The 27,061-nt window shown below is 43.3% G+C and overlaps 1 pseudogene; it reads left to right on the top strand.

Moving 5' to 3' along the window:
- Positions 1-13,354: 13,354 nt before the first annotated feature.
- On the top strand, positions 13,355-13,465 carry LOC120364492 (small nucleolar RNA U13; annotated as a pseudogene).
- Positions 13,466-27,061: the final 13,596 nt, after the last annotated feature.

Genomic DNA, 27,061 nt, shown 5'->3' on the forward strand with positions numbered 1-27,061 from the left:
TTATCAGGAGGAGAGGCACTTGCTCCAAGCCTGCCATGCAGCGTATGCCCTTTCAGGCAGGGATGCCACCACCTGGATCTTTGGTTCTCATCCTGATCTGGCTGTTTTCCCATGTACTGCTTCTGTTCTGTGACTGCTCTAGACATTCCTCCTACTACAAACTATTATATGGTTATATAGAAGGATTCTATAAATCAGCACTAAATGTGTCAGTACAGCTCCGACTACAATACCTATATGATTATATATAAAGATTATATGGAACTAAGTATGATTATATATATAAGTTAGATATAGTAAGCAGTATGTTATTATATGATTACATAGAAAGATTATATTGGACTAAGCATGATTTTATATATAAGCTAGATATAAGTAAGAAGTAAGTTATAGGCACTAATTGTGCCTGGGGTCTGCACAGTTCTCCTTCCTTGGTGCCCCTGGGGGGTGCTACCCACACAGGCTGGTCTCAAACTCCTGGCCTCAACCATGCTCCCACCTTGGCCTCCCAAAGTGCTGGGATAACAGATACGAGCCACAGCGCCTGGCCTAAGACAGCTGAAGAAAGTTAGACTACATGGTGAGTAAGGTAGTCCACCCCAACTGCCTCATACTCGCAAGAATAGTTACGAATTTTGTGCTAAATGTATCTTCCCCCTCCTTTTTGTAAACCAATTCCATCAGATAACCTTTATCATCAACTAAAACCAGTATTGGTTGGAGCAGTTTCAGTATTGTGCTTTTCCCATACAGTACCTTAGTTGTTTGAAAGTAGCAATCCAGAAAATGCCCTGAAATACGAGACCTTGGAATCCCTTGAATATTAGGATACTCCATCTTTTCTGAGAGATAATTTGGAAGGAAAAAAAAAAAAAAAAACCTTGCCTCATATTTGAGTATATACAGTAGTTATTCCATGAAAAGTATTTTTTTTAATATCTTTATGGGCAAATGTGTCTGTTTCATAGGGTTGCCTAACAAGTTGCCATAAAATGGATGATTTAAAACAACAGAAATGTATCCCTCAGGGTCTGGAGGCCAGAAGCCTGAAATCAAGGTATTAATAGGGCTCATTTCCTTCTAGGAAACGAGCTTCTGGTGGCTATCGGTATTCCATGGCTGCCTTGGCTTATGGCCCCACCACTCCAACTTCAGCTTCTGCCTTATTATAGTCTTTCTCTTTTCTGTGCCTGTCTTCTCCTCTTCTGTCTCAGATTTCTCCTGCCTTTCTCTTCTATGGACACGTATCATTGGATTTAGGCCCACTTGAATAATACAGATGATCTCAAGATTCTTCACTTAATTACATATGCAAAGATTATTTTACCAAATAAGGTAACAGCCACAAGTTCCAGGGATTTGACATGGGTGTATTTTGACAGAACCACCATTCAACCCGCTACAGCAAGGAAGTTTAGGAAACGCTGGGCTAAATGAATTAAATTGGTTTTGGTTTCTTGGCTGCAGGACTTTGCAAAGCCTTTAACATGCTAAATGTGCATTGTGAATCTCCAAGAGTGAGATACGCTATTCAGTGATTCCCAAATTTATTCAACCATGAAATCCTATTTGCAGAAGCAATATTCCGCAGAACACACTCTGGCATAGACTTATAATTTACCTGCTGCACAAGTCCTCAGAAAGAATGTCAATGAGTATCAGAGAAGCCAAAAATAAGTGACTAAACAGTCAAAAGTTCTCAAGGATTCGGTAAGAGTAACTATTCTAAGCTGTAACGATGCAACACTGCTAAAGATTGTCACAGCCATAAAGCTATAACATGAAATAAATATTTATGTCCAGTTACTACACTGCTTCCTGTATTTGTCCATTTTCACACAGCTGATAAAGACATACCCGAGATTGGGAAGAAAAAGAGGTTTAATAGGATTTACTGTTCCACATGGCTGGAGAGACCTCAGAATCAGGGCAGGAGGTGAAAAGCCATTCTTTTTTTTTTTTTTTTTTTTGAGACAGAGTTTTGCTCTTGTTGCCCAGGCTGAAGTGCAGTGGCCTGATCTCAGCTCGCCACAATCTCTGCCTCCCGGATTCAAGCAATTCTCCTGCCTCAGCCTCCTAAGTAGCTGTGATTACAGGCATGCACCACCCACACCCAGCTAATTTTTTTGTACTTTTAGTAGAGACAGGGCTTCTCCACATTGGTCAGGCTGGTCTTGAACTCCTGACTTCAGATGATCTGCCCACCTCAGATCACCTGAGTGCTGGGATTATAGGGGTGACCCACCACGCCTGGCTGAAAGGCACTTCTTACGTGGCAGTGGCAAGAGAAAAATGAGGAAGAAGCAAAAGTGGAAACTCCTGATATACCCATCAGATTTCATGAGACTTATTCACTATCACGAGAATAGCAAGGGAAAAATTGGCCCCTATGATTCAATTACCTCCCTCTGGGTCCCTCCCACAACACGTGAGAATTCTGGGAGATAAAATTCAAGTTAAGATTTGGGTGGGGACATAGCCAAACCATATCATTTCACCCCTGACCCCTCCAAATCTCATGTCCTCACATTGTAAAACCAATCATGCCTTCCAACAGTCCCCCAAAGTTTTAACTCATTTCAGCATTAACCCAAAAGTTCATAGTCCAAAATCTCATCTGACACAAGGCAAGTCTCTTCCACCTATGAGCCTGTAAAATCAAAATCAAGCTAGTTAATTCCTAGATACAATGAGGGAACAGGTATTGGGTAAATACAGCCATTCCAAATAAGAGAAATTGGCCAAAACAAAGGGGTTACAGGGCCAATGCAAGTCCAAAATCCAATGGGGCAGTCAAATTTTAAAGCTCCCATATGATTTCCTTTGACTCCAGGTCTCACATCCAGGTTATGCTGATGCAAGAGGTGGGTTCCCATGGTCTTGGGCAGCTCCACCCCTGTGGCTTTGCAGGACACAGCCTCCCTCCCAGCTGCTTCCACAAGCTGGCCTTGAATGTCTGCAGCTTTTTCAGGTGCACGGTGCAAGCTGTCTGTGGATCTACTTTTCTGGGTTCTGGAGGATGGTGGCCCTCTTTTCACAGCTCTGCTAGGCAGTGCCCCAGTAGGGACTCTGTATGGGGGCTCCAACCTCACATTTTCCTTCCGCACTGCCCTAGCAGAGGTTCTCCGTGAGGGCCCCTCCCCATAGCAAACTTGTCTGAACATCCAGGCGTTTCCATACGTCTTCTGAAATTTAGGCAGAGGTTCCCAAACCTCAGTTTTTGACCTCTGTGCACTCACAGGCTCAACACCACGTGGAAGCTGCCAAGGCTTGGGACTTCCACCCTCTGAAGCCACAGCCCAAACTCCACATTGACCCCTTTCAGCCACAGCTGGAGCAGCTGGGACACAGGGCACCAATTCCCTAGGCTGGACACAGTACGGGGACCCAGGGCCCAGCTCACAAAACCATTTTTTCCTCCTGGGCCTCTGGACCTGTGATAGGAGGGGCTGCCACAAAGGTCTCTGACATGGTCTGGAGACATTTTCCCCATGGTCTTGGAGGTTAACATTAGGCTCCTTGCTACTTATGCAAATTTCTGCAGCCAGCTTGAATTTCTCCCCAGAAAATGGATTTTTCTTTTCTTTCACACAGTCAGGCTGCAAATTTTCCAAACTTTCATGCTCTGCTTCCCTTATAAAGCTGAATGTCTTTAACAGTACTCAGGTCACCTCTTGAATGCTTTGCTGCTTAGAAATTTCTTCTACCAGATACCCTAAATCATCTCTCTAAAGTTCAAAGTTCCACAAATCTCTAGGGCAGGGGCAAAATGCTGTCAGTGTCTTTGCTAAAACATAACAAGAGTCACCTTTACTCCAGTTCCCAACAAGTTCCTCATCTCCATCTGAGACCACCTCAGCCTGGACCTTATTATTCATATCACTATCAGCATTTTGGGCAAAGCCATTCAACAAGTCTCTAAGAAGTTCCAAACTTTCCCACGTTTTCCTGTCTTTTTCTGAGCCCTCCAAACTCTTCCAACGTCTGCCTGTTACCCAGTTCCAAAGTCACTTCCACATTTTCGGGTATCTTTTCAGCAATGCCCCACTCTACTGGTACCAATTTACTGTATTCGTCCATTTTCACACTGATGATAAAGACCTACCCAAGACTGGGAAGAAAAAGAGGTTTAATTGGACTTAAAATTCCATATGGCTGGGGAAGCTTCAGAATCATGGCAGGAGGCAAAATGCACTTCTTACATGGCAGCAACATGAGAAAAATAAGGAAGAAGCAAAAGCAGAAATCTTTGATATGCCCATCAGATCTTATGAGACTTATTCACTATCATGAGAACAGCACAGGAAAGACCAGCCCCCATGATTCAGTTACCTCCCCCTGGGTCCCTCCCACATGGGAATTCTGGGAGATACAATTCAAGTTGAGATTTGGGTGGGGATACAGCCAAACCATATCACCTTTCATCAGGTTCTATTCTGGTTAAGGAGAAAGTACAAACTCCCAATCCTTTACCATCCTTTACTTCAATCTTCTCACCCTTTCCTATCCTATGTTAATCCTCATTCCAGCCAAACTCACATACACATTGAATTTCCTGCTGCCAGTCCATGAAAAATGCCTTCTCCCTACAGCTTCCCTGTTAATAGCTTAGGTTCATTTCAATGGCTACCTCCTAAATGAAACCTTCTTTGTCACCCCAGCCAGAAGGGCCCTCTCCCTCTGCATTTGGCAGAGGACATGTGAAATATCTTGTTTTAGAGTTCTTTGCATATAGATATTATTTTTATCACTGGCCAGCAAGCACCAGTAAATAAGGACTATGACTTAGATCTCTTATATCCTCCAAGTGATCTAGCACAGTGATTTTCATAGAATAAATGCTGAATAGAAATGGATTAATTGACTAAACAAGAAAATTAATCTTAGGGACTGGGCACAGTGGCTCATGCCTGTAATCCCAGCACTTCCGGAGGCTCAGATGGGCAGATCACCTGAGGCCAGGAGTTCAAGACCAGCCTGGCCATAATGGCAAAACTGTGTCTCTACTGAAAATACAACAAGTAACCAGGCATGGTGGCATGTGCCTAATCCCAGCTACTCAGGAGGTTGAGGCAGGAGAATCATTTGAACCCAGGAGGCAGGAGCTGCAGTGAGCTGAGATTACACCATTGCACTCCAACCTGGGCAACAACAGCAAAACTCCATCTCAAAAAAAAGAAAGAAAGAAAGAAAATCTTGGGGAACTACCTATGCAGATGTGAAAGTACCGTCTAAGACTCCTCCCCTCCCCATTTCCCAGATGAGAGTAGACTGGGCTATTTAAGGTTGGAGATGTATCCAATTAGCAATGATAAATAGCAAACTCAGAATGGTAATGGCACTGAGGACATGAGGTGGGCAGAGTCAGAGTCCTGTGTTCTCTATCTTAATGATTTAAAACAATATCCATAAAAGAATTGAAAACAGGTTGAATCAGCCCTCTATATCCATGTATACAGAACCCTTGGATACAGAGGGCCAAGCATACTATGCCATTTTATTTAAAAGACTTGAACATATGTCACATGCTATCTGCAGAGAGTGTGGAATTTGGTATCCATGGGGGTTTGGAACTAATCTCCCACAGATACCAAATGCTCAAATACACACACACACATATATACATGCATGCATGTTCACAGCAGCACTATTCACCATAGCTAAAAAATGAAAACAGCCCAAATATCCATCAACGGATGAACGGATTTACAAATTGTGGTATATACATAAAATGGAATATTATGCAGCCATAAAAAGGAATGAAGTACCAATCATGCTACAAAGTGGATGAACTTCAAAAATTTTACACTAAATGGAAGAAAACAGACACAAAATGTCGCATATTTTAATATTTCATTTATATAAAATATCTAGAATATGTAAATTCAGAACATAGATGGGTGGTTGCTGCTAATGACAGTGGCAGGCCATCTGGAGTGGCCCCTGCCATCATGCTAGCTGTGGCAGGGGGCTCAGGCTTAGGTGGTAGCAGCAGGAGTAGCAGTGGCAGCAGTGAGACCCCGTGTCTGACGTCCCCTGTGCCTCACATCCCTGAAGCAGCTGACTGCACTACCTCCACTCTCACATGGCCAGGCCGGCCGTGCTCCCAGGCCCAGATCTAGACCCTCCGCTGCTCCAGACCTTGGCCATGCATCACCGCTGTGATGGAGGGTGTGGTCCCCAGGGTGTCTGCAGGTGTCTGCAGGGAGGTGGACAGTACCCAGAGCCCGCCCCAGGAGCCCCCAGGAGCCCGCTACCCTGGGACCCACTGCGATGACGCCAGGCTGAGTTGCCCACCAGCAGGGGAGCAGCATGGTCTGGCACAGAGGGGCGAGCAGAGAGGGTCCCAAAGACAGAACTGGGCCCAGGGAGGTGCCAAACCCCACGGAGCAGGCAGAAGCCCCACTCTCCCAGGCATGGCTGTGGCCGCCTGGACTGCTGCTACAGAGCCAGGCATCTCCGCACTGTCAGGGAGAACCAGGAAGGCCCCTCTTTCCCCAACAGTCTCAAAGGCGTCTACTCCTACAGCCTGGCCTCTCCCCACTGTTGGCACCCACCCTGATCACAGAGTGGCGTTGAGGCTGAGCTCGGCACTATCCCAGCCTGGCTGGGTGTGCATACACGCCAACTCCCTGCCTCCTCGAACCCCTTTGGACTTTGGGCACTGATAAGCACAGGAGGGAGGCCAAGGGGGAGCTGAGGACAGCCCAGCACTGGCCTGAAGGTGGCTGGGCATGAAGAGCCTGTGCTCCATGAACAAACAGCTGCAGGAGACAGGCAGGCTTCTGGAAGGAAAGGGCTGGTTCCTGGCGAAGTCCCACCTTCAAATCAGGGAGGAACCGAAGCCTGGGGGCTGGCAACCAGCCCCTTGGATCAAAGGGGAAACGTGCACTTTTCCCTGGGCCCGCCCGCGGCTGCCCATGGACCAATCAGAACGCACTTCCTCCCCTCCGAGGCCTGTAAAAAACTCCCAGACTCAGCCAGACTCAAGCGGAAGATGGAGACAGGAGGGAGAGAGGGTGGAAAGATGACAGGGAGACAGAAAGCAACGGAACAACGTGCTGCAGAGGAAAGATACCCTTTCTGCTGAGAGCGGAAGACAAGACGAGACACCCTGGCTACAGAGAGGAGTTGCCCACTGCGAGTCTCCTCTGAGCTGTTCTATTGCTCAGTAAAGCTCCTCTTCACCTAGTTCCCCCTCCACTTGTCTGCGTACCTCATACTTCCCGAACACAGGACAAGAACCCTGGACCCTGAATGGGGAGACTAAAAGAGCTATAATACAAACAGGGCTGAAACACACCCATTGTCACCACATTGTGGGGAGGAAGGAAGAGAGACGGAGAGAAGTACTGCAGCCTCCAGGAGGCCCAGAGCTGGGAGCTCCCCAAGCCAAGTCTATGACTCCCCATTTGGGCCCCAGTAGTTCCTGGACTCTCCAAGCTTCAGGGCACCACCACGTTCCCTAGTGCCAGCCGTGAAAACTGCTTGTGGTGCACTTGGTCCAGCTGCAACCTCATGGTGAGCTGGCACCCATGCCAGTACCTGGAGCTGCCTGACCCATTGCAGCATCCAGCGTGCCCAGTGTGCCTGACTGTGCACAGTGGCTGAATTCCAGGCTCGCCCACTCATACACCCCTTGCCACTCCGCTCCAGTCTTTTTGGAGGCATGGGATCCAGGCCAGTAAAGCAAGCTGAGCACGGCCTGCTGAATGCAGCTTGCCAGGATGAGTGAGCTTATCAGCCCCAAGCAAAATTTGGGCAAAGGTGCCACTGGCCACAGAGGTTTCCAGCCAGAAAAGCAACACCACACCCCTGCCACCACCTGCCAAGGATTCCATAACACTGGGAGCAGGGGGACATGGGAAACAACCACTTAATGGGTTTCCTTTTGGGATGATGAAGATATTTTGGAATTAGGTAAGAATTGGTGGTTGCATGTTTTGAATGTGCTAAATGTCACTGAATTGTTCACTATAGAGTTGTCAATTTTGTTGTGTGAAGTTCACTTCAGTCTTTAAAAAACAGTACAGTTCCCCCTCCACTTGTCTGCATAAAAAATGAGCAAACTTGGGATTAAAATGTAATAAGTGATGCCCAGAAAACTTGCTACAGAATAATTTTTAAAATATATCACTCATTGTATAGCCATATCAATCTTGAGAAAGAAGAACAAAGCTGAATCCATCATGCTTCCTGATTTCAAAATATATTATGAAGCTACAGTAATCAAAACAGTATGGTACAGACATAAAGACAAACATATACTCAATGGCACAAAAAGAGAACCCAGAAATAAATCCGCACGTATCAGTCACTTGATCTTCAACAAGAGTGCCAAGAATACACAATAGGGAAAGGACAGTCTCTTCAACAAAGAGTGTGGGGAAAATTGGATATCCACAGACAAAAATAAAAGAAAGAAATTGGACCCTTATCTTATATCATACACAAAAATCAACTCAAAGTGGCTTAAAGACTTAAATGTAAGACCTGAAACTATAAAACTCCTAGAAGAAAACATAGGGAAAAACTTCATGACATTGATGTTAGCAAAGATTTCATGAATATGATACCAAAAGCACAGGTAACAAAACCAAAAATAAACAAGTGGGATTACATTGCCTAAAAAGCTTTTGCACTGCAAAGAAAAAAAATCAATGGAGTCAAAAGATAACCTAGGCAGTGGTAAATAACATTTGCAAGCAATAGTACTGATAAGGGGTTAATCTCCAAGATATATAAGGAACTCTTACAACTTAATAACACAAAAAATAATAATCCAATTAAAAAATTTAAAAATCCAATTTAAAAAAAGAACTTGAGTAGACATTTCTCCAAAGAAGATATACAAATGACCAACAGGCAGATGAAAAAGTGCTCATTGTCACTGAGGTCTGGGGTGCATGAGTAAGGTCATGAGTAGAGTAATGGGGGGCAGATTTTAGCTGCTGTCAGGCCAGTGTCTAGGTCACCAAATCATCAGGGAAATGCAAGTCAAAACCGCAATGAGATATCATGTCACACCTATCAGAATAGCCATTATAAAAAAAAAAAAAAAGACAACTGTTGGCAAGGGTGTGGAGAAATTGGAATCCTTGAACACTGTTAGTGAAAATGAAAAATGATGTAGCCATTGCTGAGATGGCAGGATCACTTGAGCTCAGGAGCTCAAGGCTAGCTTGGGCAATATAACAAGAACCCATCTCTAAAAAAATAAATAAAATGGTGCAGCCACTATGGAAAACAGTATGGAGGTTTCTCAAAAATCTAGAAATAGAACTGCCAGGCAATCCAGCAATCCATTTCTTGTTATGTATCTGAAAAAATTGAGATCAGAATCTCAAAGACATATTAGCATTCTTATGTTCATTACAGCACTAGTCACAATAGCCAACAACCAAACCACCTTAATGTTCATCAACAGATGAATGGCTACAGAAACTGTGGTATATATAAACAATGTGGTACTATTCTGCTTCAAAAAAGGAGAAGAATTCTGCAATGTGTGACAATTGGATGAACTTTGCCATTATGCTAAGTGAAATAAGCCAGACACAGGAAGATAAATATTGCATGATTCCACTTAAATGAGATAATCTAAAATAGTCAAATTCATAATATAAAAGATTAGAATGGTGGTTACCAGGGGCTGAGGGAAGAGAAAATGGGGACATATTAATCAATGGGCAAAAAGTTCAGTTAAGTAAGATGAATGAGCTCTAGAGATCTACTGTACTACATGGTACCTATAACCAACAATTATGTGTTGTACATTTCTTAAACGTGTGTTAAGAGGATATATCTCATGTTAAAAGTTCTTACCACAATAAAATTATATATATATGTAAGTTATTATAACCATTATTTTATCTTCGATTAAAGATCATAAAAGCTAAGAACTATATCTGAGACTAGTCTACAGCTATTATTTTAAGCATTATCTATTAAAAACTTTCACCTAAAAAAAAACTTTTAAAAAAGCAACGACAAAGCTGAATGAGCTCTTGTAAATTGACCTCAATATGCCATGCGGGCCTCCACTTCAGGCTTCAAAAGCAAAGTGCGCTAGGATGTCAGCTCCATGAGAGCACAGCCCTTGTCTATCTTGTTCCCTGTATATCTTCACTGACCCCGAGCAGTGCCTGGTACACAGCAATAATTGTTTATTAAACTTCTCTGAGAGATCTGGATGCTGTAACCCAGGAGACAAGCAGTTAACCACAGTCAGAGTCAGACCACATGGGCTGGGCTGAAAGAGACAGGCGAGGCAGTGGCCTGCATGAGCTGAGACTTTCACACTAGCACCTCCGAGAGGCACCACTCCATCAGCTTCATCAGACAGATGCTACAGGGCTTGGCAGATGAGAGGTCCCAAAGGAAGACATGCACTTGAGCCTTCCCTGTGTCTGTCTATCCTGGGCATACCCCTTTCCTGACCACAGGAAGCTACACGCCTGCCCATCCTCTTGCCATTCTCTTATTTATGGGCTATTTACTCTTCTCTAGCGACAAGCTCTGCTTCCCTTCACGATCCCCAAATTTGGCAACTGGCCTTTGGACTGGCTCCTCAAGTCACACCCAGCTCCAATTTCAGGAGGACCCCTTTGATTTAGTGACTTAGACAGTGGCCTCGCCCAGCTCAAATCTGGCCCCATTACTCCACTTCTGTCTTACACATGGACCCTCAGCCCTCAGATACCCCTCGCCTGAAGTCATCACTCCAAAAAGCACGAACAGCACTCAGTCCCCATCCATTTGTGCCACAGAGTAAAACAGAATAATATTCAGCCTTATTATCAAAGAAACACAAATTTTAAAATTACCGAATATTAGGTAAAGAGCCAGAATGGGCCGGGCGCGGTGGCTCAAGCCTGTAATCCCAGCACTTTGGGAGGCCGAGGCGGGTGGATCACGAGGTCGAGAGATCGAGACCATCCTGGTCAACATGGTGAAACCCCGTCTCTACTAAAAGTGCAAAAAATTAGCTGGGCATGGTGGCGCGTGCCTGTAATCCCAGCTATTCAGGAGGCTGAGGCAGGAGAATTGCCTGAACCCAGGAGGCGGAGGTTGCGGTGAGCCGAGATCGCGCCATTGCACTCCAGCCTGGGTGACAAGGGCGAAACTCCGTCTCAAAAAAAAAAAAAAAAAAGAGCCAGAATGGAACGTGAGGTCACACAGTTTGAATCCCGCTGAGTGGGCAACAGATAATGATCTTTCTATTCCGCAGACAGGCATGCTGTTCCCTGCTTTCTTCCTCTAAATTCCCCTCTATTCCCTCTCTGAGTCATCCCCAGATCTCTTATCTCCTGTTGTTCTCTCAGTGTGTCTCCCAGTGTCTTCCATACCTCTTTATTCTATTTCTCTTTTATCCTTATCTAACCAGCATAGAAAACTGATTACAATAGTGTAAATATTTCCTATGTCTGATACTTTTTTCCCATTCAATTTGGAGTTAGAAGGAGAGCATTTGTCACAATTTTAAGGATAGACTTTCTACAAAATTCACACTTTCATACTTCAGTTAAGCACTCCTCAAATGTTTAACTGCTGGATTATGGTTATTATGGGTTGGACCGTATTCCCCAAAGAAATATATTGAAATCTTGACCCCAGTATCTGTGAAAGTGACATTAGTTGGAAATAGGGTCTGTACAGGTGTAATCATGCTTTACGATCAGTTCATAATGGAATAAGCTGAGTCCTTACTATAACATGACTGGTATCCTCATAAGAGAGGAGAAACACAAGGACACAGACACACAGGAAAAAGACAGCCATGTGACAATGGCAGCAGAGACTGGAGCGATGCATTTCTAATCCAGAGAATGCTCAGCATCGCCAGCAAACACCAGAAACTACACGGGACAAGGAAGGAATCTCCACTGCAAGTTTTAGAGGGCGCCGACACCTTGATTTTGGACTCTAGCCTCCAGAAGTGTCAGATAAGATTCCATGATTTTAAGCCACCCAATTTGTGGTATTTTGTTACAGCAGTCCTAAGAAAGCCTCTGACACTTCTTAAAAAAAAAATTGGGGGGCCTTCTTTGAGAATTCTTTCTTTTCTTTTCTTTTTTGAGATCGAGTCTTGCTCTGTTACCTAGGCTGGAATGCAGTCGCATGATCTTGTCTCACTGCAACCTCTGCCTCTTGGGTTGAAGCGATTCCCTGCTTCAGCCTCCCCAGCAGCTGGGATTACAGGCACCCACCACCACGCCCGGCTAATTTTTGTATTTTTACTAGAGACGTGTTGGCCAGGCTGGTCTTGAACTCCTGACCTCAGGTGATCCACCCACCTCAGCCTCCCAAAGTGCTGAGATTACAGGTGTGAGCCACTGCACCCAGCCAAGAATTCTTATTACTGACCTTGGTTATTCATTCCTGATTTATCTAATTCTGAGATCAGATAAGTTTACTATTTATATATCTCAGAAAAAAATCTAACTAAAATTTGTTGTTGAGTTGATTTTATTTTAACATGAATGTGCCCCAGTTACAATGCACTAGCACCTGAGCCATGGTTTATAAATGTCAGTCCCTCTAAGAATCCTTTGATTAAATCCTCATTCCAGGTCTGGGATGGAGAAAAAGTGAGCCTGGGACATTTTGTTGGACCAGAAAAAAAAGAAGTGCTCAAAGACCAACCAAGATATGTCAAAAGCTTACAGGATCCAGCTTGAAAGAGCTCCTGCTACCCAAACTTGGAAGAACTAGAGCAGCAAATAGAATAAAAGAATAATGATAGTAATGGATGATAACAATGAATTGCCTAAAAAATCCACAGTCCATAATGATACTCAAAAGAGAGAGGAAGAAAGAGAGATCTTCTTATATAAATGTCAACTAATAAATGTGAAAGGAATGATAGGATTAGAAAATGACCATTTTGAGATCACATTTCACATCACATCAGAGCTGTGGAATTTCATCTATTCCAGGGAGAGCATTGTGAAGATAAAGTTGGTTTAGGCTGGTGGAAGCCATGGATGTGGAACCCGTGGATGTGGAGGGCTGACTGTATAAACAATTATTTTGTCGCATTTTCCTATGAAGATGAAACACAGAAGGAACTGACTTGTCAAAGGACATGCAATGAGTAGCGGCATAAGTGGAATCAGAATCCAAGACCCCACTGCACCACCCAGCACATGAGAGCTCCCTCCATGGACAGACTCGTCTCTACCTCCTACTTCCCTGCCCTGTGCTGTGAGTAATAGATGAATTGCAGTGGTCCCCAACTTTTTTGGCACCAGGGACCAGTTTCAGGGAAGACAATTTTTCCACAGATCAAGGGATGACAGAGAGGGGCGAGGATGGTTTCAGGATGATTTCAGCACATTACATTTATCATTAGATTCTCATAAGGACTGTGCAACCTGAGCATGATGATTGGGTGTTCACGAGCATGTGTGAGATCTGCCACCCTTGAATCTTGTTATGATGTCAGCACATTACCCATCCAATGTGAAAAAAATAATAATAAAAGAAGAAAGAAAAAAAAATGAGTGCATAACCTCGATCCCTCGAATGCACAGTTCACAACAGGGTCCGCACTCTGCGAGAACCTAATGCAACTGTTGATCTAACAGGAGGCGGAGCTCAAGCAGTCAACTCCTGCTGTGTGGCCCAGTTCCTAACAGCCCACAGACCAGTACCATGGGGACCCCAGGTCTAGTGAACTCCAAGAAGGACATTGGAAGAAGGAAATGGAGAAATGAGCAAACTTCAGAATAGTATCAACAAGCCATGGAGTTAGATAATGTGAAAGTCTACTGGTGAGTCTAAGGGATCTCCCTAGATGTATTTAGGAGTAACCAAATCATTGTAAGGAAAGCTGTAAACTGGCAAATTGGACTCAGAAAAATCTGCCGAAATGCAGAAGAGGATAGTATAAATCCAAGTGCAAACAGAAAGACACGGATCATTCTGGAATGTAGGTTCCTGGTTTCAAGTATTCCAACAAACTTTGTTTCCTGACTTGGGGTTTGGAAACACAGTCCCTCTAAGCTTAGATGGAGTTGAATGCAGCACCAGGACTGAATAGTGAGTTTCTAAAAGAAAGAGGGCACACAAAAAAAGAGGCACAAACAAGCTGATCCAGTGAAGGGGCCAAACACCAGATTTTGCTTTGACCTCCAGGAAACTTGTGAAACCACTGCCTTCTCTTTCCTCTAATTCATTCATTTCACAGCTTCCTCTGGGCTTTCATGTGAGACACTGTGCTTAGTATCAAAGGGATGGAGGGTAATAGGGTGTTGGGGGTGGTATCGAGCTGTTGGAGGTGATATACAGAATAAACTGAAAGAGGTCCTGCACTCAAATTTTAGTCTTATAGTAAGAAGAAGCGATTCACACATTGGACTGTGATTTCATGCCCACTGCTTAGCCTCCTGATTGCTCATTCTGCTTCTCAGCTCAGTCCTGGACAGAGGGAGTGTGTAAGATAGGGGAATCTATGTCCACAGTCACCCAAAGATAACTCCTGACTGTGGATTCAAAAGTATGCATTATAAACTTGTTTTAAATGACCATTTTGGAACCTACAGTATTATCAATTTAGGCAGCAGATGCTAAAACTGTAGAGGAACTGTATATGCACATGGACTAAAAGTATCACTGCACAGAGGACTTGATAATTGGAAAGGGAGGAGTGGTGAGATATGGCAAACACCTCAACTGAGCAATCACACTCAGTAACATGCTATGTGCCTCCTGGTTTAACGGAAAAAGAGACACACACAATCTCATGAGTAGTGTTTGCACCAAAAATGTTTCCCCAGAGGTAATCACGAGAAAACAATCAGACAAATACAAAATATGGTACATTCCACAAGACAACTACTTGATCTCTTCAAACAAGTCAATGTTATAAAAGAAAAAAAAAAGATAGGGCAACTATTCTATATTAAATTAGACCAAAGACATAACAACCAAATATAATGCATGAATTTGATTGGATCTCAGATTGAGGGAAAAAAAGTTATAAAAAAAAAAGGCATTTGAAAGGAAATTTAATACACATTATCCAACATACATCAGAATCATTGCTAATTTTCTGAGGTGCAATCATGCTGTCGTGGTTAGAAGAATGACATTACTCTCAAGAGATGCACACTAAAATGAAACACCACAATGTTTGCAATTTTCAAATGTCAACAATTGGGAAACCAAGATGAAGGATCTACAGGTGCTAATTGTATTATTTTTTCAATTTCCCTGCAGGTTTGAAATTTTACAGATAAAACAGAGAGTGAAGGTGGCCTCAACGTTGCTTTTTTTTTTCCTTCATGATGCTGGATGTTAAAGCATTTTCCATGTTTTCTTAGACCTATCTTTTCTTTCAAATGAAAAAAAAAAAAAACAACACACACCTGGCCTAAGCCAAAGTATTGTTTCCACTGCCTGCAAGTGTGCAGGGTTTTCCTCGCAGCAGCTGTCTCACTGGGAGCGTTTTCTGTTTCAGCACCTCACATGTTTGATGTTATCTCATGGATGTATGAAGCTTTAGGAATATGTCACTGTCTCTTTGAAACTTAAAGATGAATCATTCTCTCAATCTCTAGGGAAAAAGTTACTGCCATGGATTCCCTCATTTTTGTATAAGAAAGGAACATGCCCAGCAGATTCCAGTAGTGGCTTCTGAAGTTTATAACAGGTGCCAATGTGTGTTGAGAATACCACTGGGCTAAATATCGGGATCTCCTGGGGAAAGTTACTTCACCTTTCAAGGCTTCAGTTACTTCAGGTGGGAAAGGGAATGATTACAACGAATGCTTTTTTTTTTTTTTTTTTTTTTTTTTTTTTGAGACAGAGTTTCGCTCTTGTTACCCAGGCTGGAGTGCAATGGCGCGATCTCGGCTCACCGCAACCTCCGCCTCCTGGGTTCAGGCAATTCTCCTGCCTCAGCCTCCGGAGTAGCTGGGATTACAGGCACGCGCCACCATGCCCAGCTAATTTTTTGCACCTTTAGTAGAGACAGGGTTTCACCATGTTGACCAGGATGGTCTCGATCTCTTGACCTCGTGATCCACCCGCCTCGGCCCCCCAAAGTGCTAGGATTACAGGCTTGAGCCACCGCGCCCGGCAATGAATGCTTTTAAAGTTCCCTTCCAGCACTAATAGTTTATCACTGAAGTTCCTGCTTTCCAGACATATCATCATGGCCCAAAAGACCAAGCGAAGGGTCAGTCCTCCTTAAGCACAGTCCTCAAATTCCTGGATGCTCCAATGGGGAAGAAGCACCCTCAGCCCTTCCTCTCATGGCAAAAGAAAAACGCTTTCTCAGCCTCATCCACCACAGCATCTGGCCTACACTTATCTTTTTTCTAGAAACAAATGTGTCATTTGGCAATTAGTGAAGGCTCAGAAGCAAAATTAATTTCATATATACTTAGCACACTATATAAAGAGAGGATCAAAGGAAGACACTCAGCCCAGAATGTGATTATCTGCTTCCTATATCCTCTCCAGCTGAGCATTGTCTCTTGGCTACAGGACCCCCTTGGAAAACTCCAATAGGGCAAAAGGAAAGGAGCTGGTGGAAGAAATGGGCAGACACTGCAGAGGAAATTTATTCAGGGTGTGGCCAGAATGGAAAAAGATAAAAAGTTTAAGATGACAGTAACAACTGGGGAAGAAAAAACAGGCTAGAAAATAATATTCTGGAGGCAGATTTGTTTCCACATTACGTTCAACATCCTTATGCTATAATAGTATTTCCTATCTCTAGAGAAGTCATTTCTATGACTTTTATAATAAATAATAATGCAAAAATATTTAAACTACATTCTTCCCTGCTAACCCCTCAAGCCAAGCAGAGGTCCACAAACTGGGGTAGTCTCCAGCATCAAGAAGAACTAACTACATTCTTTTTTTGTTTATTTATTTTACTTTAAGTTCTGGGACACATGTGCAGAATGTGCAGGTTTGTTACATAGGTATACATGTGCCATGGTGGTTTGCTGCACCTATCAACCCATCATCTAGGTTTTAAGTGCCGCATGCATTAGGTATTTGTCCTAATGCTCTCCTTTCCCTTGTCCCCCATCCTCTGACAGGCCCCGGTGTGTGATGTTCCTCTCCCTGTGTCCATGTGTTCTCATTAAAGAAGAACTAACTACATTCTTATGATTAGCTAGTCAAGTTCAGATTTGGCCAGCATGATGACACCCAGAGGTTGGCCTGTTCTATTTCTGAGGACCCAGGCTAAATCAAGCCCTCCCGTCTTTCCCATGACTTATGCAAGAACACATTTAAACAAAGGAAAAAGAAAGAAAAAAAATTTGTACTTAAAGAAAAGAGGTCAGGCATGGTAGTTCACGCCTGTAATCCCAGCACTTTGGGAGGCTGAGGCAGGTGGATCATGAGGTCAGGAGTTCAAGACCAGTTTGGCCAAGATGGTGAAACCCCATCTCTACTAAAAATACAAAAATTAGCCAGGCATGGTGGTGGGTGCCTGTAATCCCAGCTGCTTGGGAGGCTGAGGCAGGGAATTGCTTGAACCCAGGAGACAGAGGTTGCAGCAAGCCGAGATCACACCACTGCATTCTAGCCTAGGCAACAGAGTGAGACTCGGCCTCAAAAAAGAAAATAAAAGACAAGAAAAGAAAAGAGGAAAGAACCCATTAGAATCAATATTGTGAAAATGATTATACTGCCAAAAGCAATCTACAAATTCAATGCAATTCCCATCAAAATACCACCATCATTCTTCACAGAACTAGAAAAAACAATTCTAAAATTCATATGGAACCAAAAAAGAGCTCACTTAACCAAAGCAAGACTAAGCAAAAAGAACAAATCTGTAGGCATCACATTACCTGACTTTAAACTATACTATAAGGCCATAGTCATCAAAACAGCATGATATGCCATAAAAATAGGCACGTAGACCAATGAAGCAGAATAAAGAACCCAGAAATAAAGCCAAATACTTGAACCCAGCTGATCTTTGACAAAGCAAACAAAAACATAAAGTGGGGAAAGGATACCCTATTCAACAAATAGGTTGGATACTCTATCCAACCAATAGCAGCCCATCCCGTCTCAATCCCGCTCCCCTGGAGTCAATCAGAGCACCCAGCTGTTGCTCGTTCCTCCTAGCCATAAAAACCCCACGCCCCAAAAAAGTCAAGTGCGACTTCCCTGGCCCCTTCCCCCAGGACCATGGAACCTTGCCCGGGAGTTAAATAAATTGGCATTTAATTTTCTAAAAAAAAAAAAAAAAAAAAAAAAAAAAAAAAGGTGCTGGGATAAATGGCAAGCCATGTGTGGAAAACTGAAACTGGATCCTCATCTCTTAACTTATACAAATCAACTCAAGATGGATCAAGGACTTAAAATAAGACCTGAAACCATAAAAACTCTAGAAGATAACATTGGAAAACTCTTCTAGACATTGGCTTAGGCAAAGACTTCATGACCAAGAACCCAAAAGCAAATTCAACAAAAACAAAGATAAATAGATACAACTTAATTAAACTAAAAAGCTTCTGCACAGCAAAAGAAACAATCACTAAACAGACAACCCAGATTGGGAGAAAACCTTTGCAATCTAAACATCCAACAAAGGACTAACATCTAGAATCTACAAGGAACTCAAACCAGCAAGAAAAGAAAATCCCAGGCCGGGCACAGTGGCTCAAACCTGTAATCCCAGCACTTTGGGAGGCCTAGGCGGGTGGATCACGAGGTCAGGAGATCGAGACCATCCCGGTCAACATGGTGAAACCCCGTCTCTACTAAAAATACAAAACATTAGCTGGGCATGGTGGCGTGTGCCTGTAATCCCAGCTACTCAGGAGGCTGAGGCAGGAGAATTGCCTGAACCCGGGAGGCGGAGGTTGCGGTGAGCCGAGATTGCGCCATTGCACTCCAGCCTGGGTAACAAAAGCAGAAACTCCATCTCAAAAAAAAAAAGAAAAAAAGAAAATCCCATCAAAAAGTGGGCTAAGGACATGAATAGACAATTCTCAAAAGAAGTTATAGAAATGGCCAACAAGCATATGAAAAAATGCTCATCATCACTAACGATCAGGGAAATGCAAATCAAAACCACAGTGTGATACCACATTGCTCCTACAACAATAATCATAATCAAAAAATCAAAAAATATTAGATGTTGACGTGGATGTGATGAAAAGGGAACACTTTTACACTGCTGGTGGGAATGTAAAATAATACAACCACTATGGAAAACAGTGTGGAGATTCCTTAAAGAACTAAAAGTAGATCTACCATTTGATCCAGCAATCCCGCTACCGGGTATCTACCCACAGGAAAAGAAGTCATTATACAAAAAAGACACTTGCACATGCATGTTTATAGCAACACAATTCGCAATTGTGACAGTATGGAACCAGCTCAAATGTCCATCGCAACAAGCGGATAAAGAAATTGTGACGTATGTGTGTGTGTGTGTGTCTGTATGTGCGTATATATATATATATGATGGAATACTATTACTCAGCCATAAAAAGGAACAAATTAATGCCATCCACAGCAACCTGGATGGAATTAGAGACCATTATTCTAAATGAAGTAACCCAGGAACGGAAAACCAGACAGTGTATGTTCTCACTCACAAGTGGGAGCTAAACAATGAGGGCACAAAGGCATAAGAATGATACAATGGACTTTAGGGACTCAAGGGAAAAAGGGTGTGGGGGGGTGAGGGATAAAAGGCTACACACTGGATATAGTGTACGCTATGCTGCTTGGGTGACGGGTGCACCAAAATCTCAGAAATCACCACTAAAGAACTTACTCATGGAACCAAATACCACCTGTTCCTCAAAAACCTCTTGAAATAAAAATAAATAAATGAATAATAAAGAAAAGAACCCAGTACTCAAGGAGTTCTGACCTTCATGAGAGCTGAGGTGATTTACAATGCCCCTGTTTGCATATTTTCTAATCAGTTAAATTAAATTGATCAAGCACGACTCACCCCACAAATTTACTATTGTCAGTGTATTTGTGATTTATAAAAAGAAAAGTCTGGGCACTTTAGATAGCTAAATAATAGGGCCAATCAGAGAGATCTATCACAGGAAAAGTCAAAGGGAAAGGCTATTTTCCTTGGATACTTATTGTTAGCTATATTTATTTAAATAATTTGTTTTGTTTATTCTTTTATTGCCCACCTCTTCCATTCAAATGTAAATTCCATAAAGATGGGAACTGTATCTGTGTTTTTCACCACTGAATTCCCACCCCTAGCACATAGTACAAATACAGTAAGTAGTTAATGAAGGAGGACATGAAATTTTTAGACATACACAATCAAAAAAAAAATAAAAGTGTAGTATGGTTCTTCATTCGTATGTTTCTTTATTCACATCTTTCTTTATAATGCTGAGCAATTTTTTTTAGTTTTCTTTACATAGATCCCACAGTATATTTCTCATTAAAATTATTTCTGGGTATTTTATGAGAATGTAATCTCCCTCTCTCTCTTTCTCTCATTCTATTTTAAAGTTTATCAATGCTGGCATATGGAAGATATTTTGATTTGAATATAACCTGTTTGCAACCAACACATTCAACTCTGATTAAATGCAATAGTTGGGGCCAGGTGCAGTGGCTTACACCTGTCATCCCAGAAATTTGAGAGGCAGAGAAGGAAGGATCACTTGATCCCAGGAGGCTGCAGTCAGCTATGATCATGCCACTGCATTCCAGCCTGGGCAACAGAGTAAGATTCTATTTCTTTAAAAAAAAATCCCATAGTTGGAGTTTCATTTTGCTTGATTTTTTTAGTAGGCTAGATATAAAATCATATCATCTGCGAATAATGAAATTTTGGCTGCTTCTTTCCAAAGCTCTCAATCTTATTTCTGTTTTGTCTTTAATTGTACTGTCTAGCTGCAAACTGGAAAAGACATCAGATGATAACAGTGGGTGTTTCATAATTCACTCACAATTCCAAGAAAAAGGCCTATGGTGTTTCTCATTCTGATTTTCACAACCAGAGCCCAGGAAGCTCTCATCTGCTCATTTCCTTTCACTTTATTCTTATTGTAGACCACTTAAAATAATCCTAATGTAATGACGTAAATTTTAACAACACCAGGATGGTTAGCTCTCAAAGAAGTTTCCTTTCCGTCCCTAAACCACAAGGCAAGAGCATTCCTTTGCCTCTATTAAAGGCACACACACACAGCCAATGCTACCTGTCCAAGCCCTGCCTTCTTCTGATTTGTGGGCTCTGGGGGGCATGAAGCAATGCTGATGTCTCAAGGGCCCTGGCACATCCGCAGTGCTCTGGCTAGGACAGTGCTGGCAGCTCTGAGAACATCAAAAGCACCCCTGGCATAAACATGCACATTCCCATGGCAGTGCTGGCAATCCTGGCAGTGCTACACAAATAAACAGATAGCAACTGTGGGCTTGTCCTAATCAGCATAAGAAATGAACAGGATGTTGAAATGAAATAAAAATAATTACTTGCCCCTGAGACTAAATCTGGTGAATTCTGGCTCTTTCACTTGGTCCACCCACCCGTTAGAGGAAATTACTTTCTCTGTTCCAGCTGTTTGATTCAAAGCAGGCTGAGACTGCCTTTCTACAGTCTCCGACCTTCTCCACCTGCTACGCATCCCTCCTTCTTTTTTTTTTTTTTTTTTTTTTTTTTGGAGATAGAGTCTTGCTCTGTCACCCAGGCTGGAGTGCAGTGGCACAATCTTGGCTCACTGCAACCTTCGCCTCCTGGGTTCAAGCAATTCTTCTGCCTCAGCCTTCCAAGTAGCTGGGGATACAAGCACGTGCCATGACACCCAGCTAATTTTTTTTTTTTTTTGTATTTTTAGTAGAGACACAGTTTCACCATGTTGGCCAGGCTGGTCTCCATCTCTTGACCTTGTGCCTCCCAAAGTGCTGGGATTACAGATGTGAGCCATCATGCCCAGTCCCTCCTTTACAGAACCAAGCTCTTCCACTATCTGCCTGCAGGTTATGAAAACCATGATCACAAACCCGGGACCACTTGCCAGGCACAATGGTACCAAGTGTGTGAACCTGATGCACCACCTGGGCAGAGGCTCTCCCTAGACAGCCACGTCCTCCCCAGCCCACTGTTCAAGCTTTGGAGATGTCAGAGCTGCCTGGAGGAAGATTGGTATCGAAAGAAATAAAAATATTGGACCCCAAAATAGACTTCTTTGGCATACTTTGAGATGGCTGTTCAGAGGAGCTGCAAACATGAGCAGCCCTGCAAAGCTGTCTTTTGGGAGGCAGATTTGCATCTGCACAGTATCCACATTGATGCAGCCAGGCTTTCTTTGTCCAGATCTAGGAGAGATGAACTGAGAGTCTGATACCTCTAAAGGTCTGAAAGAACGTTCCCTTCTCTCCACTCTGAGGGCTGCTGCCTGTGAGGTCTCACCTGTGTAACATAATCACCTTCCGTAGCCAGGCCTTCTCTTCTCCTCCCATAACCTGTTTTGCCACGATACAAGCCCCTATTCTTTCAATACCCTCAAGAGGCTATATAAGCTTCTAAACCCCATTAGGGGTTTGGGGTAATCACTCTGTGGTTCTCCCCCCATGTGCATATTAATAAATTTGTATGTCATTTCTCTCATCTACCTCCTTCTGTGAGTTGATTTTTCAGGGAAACTTCAGAGGCTAAGGGGGAAGTTTTCCTTCGGCCTCTACAGTGCCATCTTCACTGTCCTGGGGATCCGAGACAACTCTCATGGTTTTCCTTGGGTTTTCCCAGCTACAGGGATAAGAGAGCCATTAGGAACAGGAGACCTGGGAGCAGATGACAATAGCAGTGATTCTCTCCTGTCAGCCAGCCTCTGGCACTGGCCCTACAGCCACCACCAATCCCAACCCACCAATCTCAACCCATGTTGGAATAGCTCAGAGCCTTCCCTCCCGCTTCTTAGCCCCCTCCATGACTGGATGGCAGGAGCATGCATTAGAGGGGAGGGACAAGAGTCTGCACATGTGTCCATATTGGTACTCAACGTTTCAGGGCAAAACAGAGGCTACCTTTGCTTCCACCAGCTTCCCTCCCTGCTCTTCTAACCCCTCAATGCAAGCCTGGGCCAAGCTATACTCCAGTACCAACCCTCTTCTCAACCGTCCTAATGCTTGTCCTCAAATCTGTTTCATTCCCTGGTTAACTTCATTCTGGCCCCAGCCCTGCCTGAACAGTGCCTGCCCCAATGCCCAGCTCAGCAATGTATGCCCTGGCTTTATGCTAATAATTACTAATTGTAGCTAATACCTATAAATGTACTTATTCACTTATTTATTTAATCTTGACAGCAATCCTCTGAGGTAGATACTATTACTATTCCCATTTTACAGGTGAGAAAACTGAGACTCCAGGAGATTAAGTGACTTCTCCAAAGTCACATAGCTTATAAACAACAGAACAGATTTAAGCCCAGGGTCTGCACTCCTAACCTCTGCCCTGTACCAACACTAAAAGATTTAGTCCCTGCCCTCAAGTCAGTGTCAACTGAACCCTCAAACCCTGCAGCTCTGATGGCAGCCTGAGCTTCTTAATCACCCAACTGAGCCCCACCACTCTGCCACCCAAAAGTCAGAAAGCAGAGTCTGGCCACCTTGCCCCACCAGGGCTGGTCCAACATACTCTTTCCCCTCTGCCAACGACAGAACCTGAGGCAACGAGAGGTCAGCACCAAGCAGGCTGAGGTGGTTAGCACATGGTGGCCCTAGGGAGCCCAGACAGAAAGCATCCCAGCCATGGATAAAAATGAGCTCCAGACACCCAGGCCTGGGCCATGGCACTCCAGGGCCACCTTCCAGGGCTGCGGAGGAGCCCCCCCATCAAAAGCATTTCCATGTCTGGAAACACCTGTGAAATCCAAGGCGTGGGCAGTAGAAGAGGGCAGTTGTGAGCAGCGCAGAAGGCCTGGGGGTGAGACTCCATGAGATCAAGGCCCAGCAGAGGCTTTCCCGCCCCCTGCAGGAAGCAGTACTAAACCATGCACTCCCGTTCTGGCGGAACTCCTGACATTGACTTCTCTGAGCTGTGTGCCAGCTCAGTTTTCTGGGCCAAATTATTTCTTCCACTATATGTGGCTTTCCCAGGAAACAGGCCTAATTTTATTTGAAATGGACTCAGTGTCCCTCAAGTCTATGCTGTCTCCCTCTCGTCCTCCACCCCCATGCTTACAGCTCCCTCTTGAAGCATTTCTGAAGGCATTCTTCAGTATAAATTATTATCAATAATCAAATGTACAATTTGTTAAGAACTTATAGGAACCAAGCTAACTCATTTAGTTCTTACATTCATAAATTCATTTCGTTCTTTGAGGTAGGTAGTGTACCTCCTTTATGGATGAGCAAGTGAAATCCATTGCCTTGGGGCAAGCGATTGGCATAAATATTTTCAGAGGATCAGCATAAAACAATCGTTAACCACTTTTATTGAGATGAAGATAGCTCTGCTTTTGAAAAGGCTGGGTAGGCAAAACAAAACTTACCCTCTGGCTTCTCCAGCCTTTGAGCACCAATTCAAGATCACTAAGTTTAGAAATTCAGCTCAGCCTGGCTATGGGGTCCATTCTTTTCGCACCTAGGTCCATTACACTTCAGAGTTCCTTTGTTCCTAGTCAGTCCACCAGATGTAAATTGAGCTTTGTGGGAAAGAGGCACAGAGCCAATACTGAGGAACTCTCAGTGTGACTCAAAGGAGAATTCCCACCAAATAACTCAGAAGAGAGAATTTTATAATTTTAAAGTTATGGGGTTGGTGGGGGATGGGAGTCAGGAGGGTAGGGGAAGTAAGGCTACCTAATTATTTAAATCCCAAAGAGAAGCAAAGCTTGCTTTAAAAATTAAATTTAAAAAAAAAAAGCCAAGAGGCCACCAGAATCATTCATGTCTATTTGATTATCTCATTAAGACAATGCTTTCCAACCAGTCAGTGGAGAAGCAGGGAGAAGAAAAACAGCAAGAACAAACATGAAATATGCTCTAGAGAAATGAATTCTAACCTGGGATCATGGAATCTTCAGTGGGTTTCAGGGGGTCCACGTGTGTCTTGGAAACATTCTAATTTTATGTGCATGTGCATTTTTCTAGAAAGACTCTTCCATAGCTATCGTCAAAAGGCCCACCACCTGAGAAAAGAAAAGAAAACCAACATTAAAACTACTGACTTATAGTAGAAATAAATGTCTCCTAAATCCAACAGGATTTTCTTAAACCCAGCTGCTCCTCCTTCCTGAAAATACTGACCTGTCCCCCACTGGCTCGTGGAGGAGCTGAGGGTTGGCAGGTCACCTGAAGTTCCTATCTTACCTGTGTCTGCCTGGTGATGCTGGACCTCTCTGAAGGTATAAAGGCCAAGTGGGATCCTGCAGCACCTTAAATAAGCCAAACAGAATATTCAAAAGAGCTGAAGGAATAGCACATGAAATTTTAGCATTTGATCCCCAAGGGAACCCAGATGAAGTAGCCTGAGAAATTGCTCAGGGAAGGCTGGAATCACTCAGGGAAGCAGATGGAGTTTCTGAAGTTTAGGGAGGAAGAGAGCATATTATGTGGACTGGGCTTGCAGGTGTAACCAGCACAGATCAGAGGCGAAACTGATTAAAGCTACAGAGATGCTGGAAAGGAACAGATGGACTGATCCAAAGCCAGGGAGGAAATGAAAGGCAAGATGAAGCCCTATCATCGAGCAGCACTGATAGACGAGGTTTGGACGATTGTATAGAAGATGCCAGAGGGTTGGGCAGATGCCATTGGAGAAAAAGACCACATGACTAGACTCTTAAAGAGAAGACTGAGAAGTGGGGTTTACGTGAATAGAAAATAGAAGAAAGATGTGATTACTGAGAAGAGAAATTGGCCAGCACATGGAGTGCAGGTATTAATACTGAAGGCACATAGTAGATAAATGAACCAGTCAGCAAAGGGCATAGAAGACCAGATGCAGGTATAGGGAAATGAAGTGACCTGGATCAAAGGAAGCAGAGATATGTTCCCCACCTCATGCCCACATGCTGCCTGAGCAGAGGTCTGCTCTCAACTCTAGTAATTATTCATGTAGAATTATTATAAGCACATGTGATGGTACCAACGTCCATCTCTGCCCACACCTCATCTGAGCAGCCCCTTTTCAACTAAGTAGCCAAGAATTGAAAAAATGTATAAATTACAGCACCGGGAAGTCAGAAAATGATCAATAGTCTCCAGTCAGTTCTGGAACAAGTTTTGTATCTTGAATTGGGACTGCATTATTTTTCTGGATTTGTTGTAGGAAATTGTAAAATTTTCAACATCTTAATGACCATCAGTAAATTACTGATTTAAAAGAGTTTGGTTTAGCTGGAATATTGTGCAACTACTTAATAGAATGAATGGCATTCATATGTGCTCACATGGGAAAAGTCCAGGATTCCTTGCTAAGTGAAAGAAAGCAAGTTGGAGATCCTATTTATAATAAAATCCCACTTGTTTTTTTTAAAAAAAAAAAAAAAAAAAAAAAAAAAAGGTTACCAACATGGGCAACATGGCAAAACCCTGTCTCCATCAAAAATACAAAAAATTAGCTGGGCGTGATGTCAGGTATTAATATTGAAGGCAGCATGGTAGATAAATTGTAGTAGTGCCCGTAGTCCTAACTACTAGGGAGGCTAAGGTGGGAGGATCACTGGAGCCCAGCAGACAGAGACTGGAATGAGCCAAGATCACACTACTGCACTCCAGACTGGGTGATAGTGGGACCCTGTCTCAACTTAAAAAAAAAAAAGATTGGACCAGGTGCAGTGGCTCAAGCAGGAGAATCGCTTGAACCAGGGAGGTGGATGTTGCAGTGAGCCAAGATCACGCCACTGCACTCCAGCCTGGGTGACAGAATAACACTCCATCTCAAAAAAATAAAAATTAAAAAAAAATAATAAAGGAAGCAACTCCTCGTCCAACCGAGTTTGATCATGAAATTGCAGGAATTCAGTCACATCTACAGGCTCCACCTCTAATTCTAGTATCTTGCTATTTCTACCACAGCTGCAGTGAAGACTTCAACCTCTCAAAAGTCAAGCATGGGCATTGGAATTAACTTTTCCCAAACCCC

Source organism: Saimiri boliviensis, chromosome 5 (assembly GCF_048565385.1).
Source record: "Saimiri boliviensis isolate mSaiBol1 chromosome 5, mSaiBol1.pri, whole genome shotgun sequence".
NCBI lineage: Eukaryota > Metazoa > Chordata > Mammalia > Primates > Cebidae > Saimiri > Saimiri boliviensis.